The 4,952-nt window shown below is 41.5% G+C and overlaps 1 non-coding gene and 1 pseudogene across 1 annotated transcript; both read left to right on the top strand.

The window, feature by feature from the left end:
- The first annotated feature begins 2,132 nt into the window (after positions 1-2,132).
- On the top strand, positions 2,133-2,325 carry LOC130304712 (U2 spliceosomal RNA). The gene has a single exon (XR_008854440.1). It is a non-coding gene; the product is annotated as a U2 spliceosomal RNA (small nuclear RNA).
- Positions 2,326-4,420: 2,095 nt separating this feature from the next.
- Positions 4,421-4,553, top strand: LOC130304714 (U2 spliceosomal RNA; annotated as a pseudogene).
- The last annotated feature ends 399 nt before the right edge of the window (positions 4,554-4,952 follow it).

Raw genomic sequence — 4,952 nt, 5'->3', positions numbered from 1 at the left:
CTCTTTTAAAAGATGTTTTTACTCGGGTTGTGCAATATGTTTTTAAGTTTGGGATTTTAGCTGATTCAATGAAGAAGGGAATTATCACACTAATACATAAGAAAGGTGACGAACGTGATATAAAAAATTGGAGACCAATTTCATTGTTAAACAGTGACTATAAAATTATTGCTAAAATTGTTGCAAACAGGCTTAGGAATATTATTGGCCATATGGTAGATAATTACCAAGTATGTGCTGTACCCGGGAGAAGAATTACTGATAATTTATTGATTTTAAGGCATGTTATTTATTATTGTAATTTTAATAAGGTGCCTCTTTTTGTCGAGTCAGTGGATTTCGAGAAGGCCTATGATAAAGTCGCACACAAATTTATGTTTATGGCCCTAAAACATATGGGGATCCCAATGAAGTTATTACATGTTATTAAAGGGTTATATAATGGTGTTACTGGACAAGTTTTAATGAATGGCCATGTTGGTCCTGCTTTTAAGATTTTATCAGGGGTTCGGCAGGGTTGCCCACTCTCCCCAATCCTTTTCATCTGTGTAATAGAGGCCTTGTTAAAGAATGTTCAGAAAGACAAATGTGTTAAAGGAGTTTTTATACCTGGCAGTGGTGGGAGTGATCTTAAGGTTTTAAGCTACATGGATGATGTTGTGTTTACATGTACTTCAAAAGCAGATTTGAATAGAGTGAATTTGCATATTCAAATTTTTTGCTGTGTGGCCGGAATGTGTGTAAACTGGGGCAAATGTCATTTGGTGAATTTTGGGAAATGCGAAGATGTGTTGGTGGATGGAGTAGAGATAAAGGAGAATGTGGAAGTTTTAGGGGTCATTTTTGAAAAGAATCTTAAAGGGACAGAGACTTACAACAAGCTGGACAGTAAAATTGAAAAGAAATTGAATTTTTGGAAATTGAGGAGTTTATCCCTTAAAGGGAAAGTACTTGTTATTAAGACTGTGATTTTACCTTTACTTTTATATACTGCGATGGTTTTTCCACCTGGTAAGCTTTGGATGAGGAAGACAACAAGAAGACTTTTTGTTTTCTTTTGGGGATCCAAAATGGAAAAAATGAAAAGAGAGAAGGTAATGAGTACTGTAAAGAATGGTGGATATGACTTTCCAAATATTGATTTGTTTTTAAAGTTACACTATTTTCTTTTAATTTTCAAGACGATCCAGTGCAATAGTAAAACAGCTGATATGTGTAAATATTTAGCAGGATGGTTGTTTTCTAAGTGGGGCTGGTGTGAGAGGGATCTGAGGAAACCAATGGCGCTGATTATACCTACCTTTTATGTGGTTCTTCGGTCTTTCAATGATCAGTTTAATTTGAGCTCCTTGGGGAAACCTGAAAAGAAGAAAATAGAATATGAGTTGAGAAAGAGTGAAAAATTTAATGAAGTACCATTCTGTAATATTGCACAGTCAGTTAAGATTTGGAGCCTTTTTAATTCCTTTGGTTTATCAAATAGACAAAAAGATGTGGTATGGATGTCTTACCATGGTTGCCTCCCAACTCGAGTGTTTATAAGAGGAAGAGGAATAAGAGTGAGTGAACAGTGTCCAAGAGAGGGTTGTGGAGGTAAAGAAGATATTGTACATTTGTGGTGGGACTGTTTTTATGCCAAGGAAGTTTTTAGGCTTTTAACAAGATTTTTTATTGCACTTATGGGTTTTAATGATTTTACTTTTGAGAAAATTTTTATCGGTCAGGACTTTAACATGAAGAATGATGCACGTGTTACTTGGATAATTTTTTCTGTTTTTAAAGAAGTTTTATGGGACTCCAGGAATTTGCTTGTTTTTAAAAATGTTTCCATTTCTCCAAGTGAATGTAGGAGGTTGTTGCTCGGAAGACTTTTTATTGCATATTTATTAGATAAGAAGAGAATGGGAGAAGACAATGCTGAAAAGATCTGGAAATATACCCAATGGTGGAAACTGTAAGTCTGACCAGTTTATGTTTGGTTTTTTAAAAGTTTTTGTTTTCCTTCAGCTTTTACCTTTTGGTTTTAAGTTCTTGACCCTCGGTTCCCTTTTTTTTGTCTTTCCGCATGATGTTTTTTCAGACATTGTTTTAAGTGACGAGTCCTGGTAGGAGACCTGATGATCGTTCAAACAATAGTCTGTAACTGAGGAAAAAAAAAAAAGAAAAAAAAAATCTGTTCTTATCAGTTTAATATCTGATACGTCCCCTATCTGGGGACCATATATTAAATGGATTTTTGAGAACGGGGGCCGATTTCGAAGCTTGCTTCCGTCGCCCTATGCATTGACCCGATATGGCAGTATCTTCGGGTACAGTGCACCACCCCCTTACAGGGTTAAAAAGAAAGATTCCTACTTTCATTGCTACCTGCTTGCTGGCTAGCCAGCTAGCCAGCCCTGTGGGCCTTGCTGCTGCTGCAGCCAAAAAACAAAAGGTGGTGCTGCTGCTGCTTCTGCTGCTTCTGCTTCTGCTTGTGTCTGGCCCCTGTTGGAGCGTCCAGGCACAGGACTTCTGCTGCTGCTGACTAAATGGCCTCCTTAATTGGATCATTTGAGTAGCCAGCACACCTGTGCAGGTAGGGCATGACATGATAGGCAGCTGCCTTGATAGCGGGTGGGTGCTGAATGTTCCTAATTGACAAAATAAGATTAATGCTTATGAAGAAATATAAAATCTCATCCCTTCCCCAATATCGCGCCACACCCCTACCCCTTAATTCCCTGGTTGAACGTGATGGACATATGTCTTTTTTCGACCGTACTAACTATGTAACTATGTAACATAACATGGGGGGGGGGGGGGGGGGTCTCCTGGCTGTTCACACAGGTGTGTCATTGCTGTACATTGACCATGCATTGCTTCTGTGGTATTGCAAAGGCAAAGACAAATGCTTCCAGCCATCCATTGCACTAATGGATTGGTCATCAGCTGGCTGTCTATGTCCCGCATCAATATAGACCAAAGTACAGAGGGTTAGGCTATGCTATTGTGCACCTACCTGATGCATCAGAAGGTGCGAGGCCCTTGCTAAATTCTGTGCACAGACTTTGAGATCTATGCTTTAGACTGTATCTAAACCTGCTCCAACATGGACTGACATTCTGGCCTACTTTCAGCCGATGCGACTTGTCTGTCGCTGAACAGTCGCTTTTTATGTATTCAGCACCTATGTATAATGTTGTAAAAATGCTCTAGAAGCTAAAGTCGCAGAAATGTCACACATATTTGGCCTGCAACTTTCTGTGCGACAAATTCAGACAGGAAAAATCAGTATAAATCCTTAGAAAATTATCCCCCAGTGTCTCCATCTGCTGGCGGTATTGAATAAGCATTGCTGCACTGATGGGGTATGCATTAGACGGAAAAAAAGAAGAAAAAGAAGAATAATACGCCCAGAAAAGAGGCGAAAAGGAGAAAAACGTAAAAAAACGTGAAAAAAAAGTAAGAGGAAGAGAAGGGAAAAAAAGGTGGAAATGGGTTTAAAAGTGATTTCGGCGGAGAAATATATATATATATATATATATATATATATATATATATATATATATGCGCACACACACACATAGATATAAACGTATTCTCCGTTGAGATATTGCAGCCGCTGCTGTGTCCAGGCCCAGGAGCCTTAGCACTGTGCTGTGATGTCACTCAATACCACTGACATCACTAGGTGTAAACAACATCTCTCCTTTGCTGTGTATGTGACTATGGAGCTGTTTGGTGATGTCGTCTATTACGGCCTTCATAGAAGCAACAGGAGATTGTTGCATCCATCTTGAACCCTCAGAACTACAGTGCTATGATGTCACTCACTTCCACAGGCCTTGCAGAGTGTAAACAACAACAACCCAGCTTTGTTGTGTATGTAACCAAAGGGATTTGTGATGTCACCTAGAACCTTCACAGCAGCGACAGCTTTATGAGGAGCATCAGCACTGCTCTGCCTGAGCAGAACCATCACCGCCATAGGTTGTCAAATAACCCGGATTTAACCCACACAGGTAAGTCCAATGGGGTGCAGGCATGTCCTCTATGCTTACAGCTTCCCGTGGGTGTTGGTTTGATACCGTTTGGGGACAGCCAAGGAGGCATCTGCAGGCAACAAAGGTAGGTGTGTGCTTGTGTGTGTGTTTCCTATGCAGATCCTAAGCCCAGTGTCACATGCAAGTAGGAGGAGTAAGAAGGGTTCCTGGCAAATCCGGGTTATGGATTGCATTTAAAAAGGCCCCGTGGGAGTGCAATGGGCCCCTGTCTTGCTGCTTAGCAATAATGGTATGGGTTTAGGTTCTGCTGTGTGTACTGGTGGTTGACTGCCCCCCAGCCCAGAGTGTGCATGGAAAATTGTCTGGCAGCCTCCCTGACAGCAAGCAGTGATAGTGCCCATGAAGGGGACCTTGTTGGGCCCGCCCCTTTCACGGTTATCGCTTCTCGGCCTTTTGGCTAAGATCAAGTGTAGTAATACAGGAGATCTGGTCGGAAGGTACTCGGGTACCCCTCTCCTCGGCCTTGTGGGATCGCCCAGGTTTATTGCCTGGGCTTCACCCACTTGTTGCTATTGGGGAGAGGGCCTAGTCCCAGGGTAACGAGTAGCGATCGCCTCTCAAGACCTTCGGGTGGAGAGAGGTTAGAACCATGGATGATGATCCGGATCCAGGTTCTGTGTCGGCATACGCAAGGATCAAAAACACCGTGAGAATCATTCTCACGGATGATACCAAAAGGGCGGACGATTTGAAATTCGTAGTAGAGGACGTGCTCGGAGGAGTTTTCGGAATACAGAAGGGCGAAATATTGGCAATCCAGGACTACCCGAAGCGTAAAATTTTTGATGTGACGTTCACACAAAATGGCATCCACAGAGATTTTGTTACCAGAGCTGCTGCGAGTAAAGACAAAAAGCTTCAGGGTGTCCGGATTATTGAGCACGTTCTAGACGATATTAAGCTGGTGGT

This window comes from Hyla sarda, unplaced genomic scaffold (genome assembly GCF_029499605.1).
Source record: "Hyla sarda isolate aHylSar1 unplaced genomic scaffold, aHylSar1.hap1 scaffold_1288, whole genome shotgun sequence".
NCBI lineage: Eukaryota > Metazoa > Chordata > Amphibia > Anura > Hylidae > Hyla > Hyla sarda.
The sequence above is the reverse complement of the archived record's forward strand: the minus strand, read 5'-3'. Positions and strand labels throughout refer to the sequence as shown.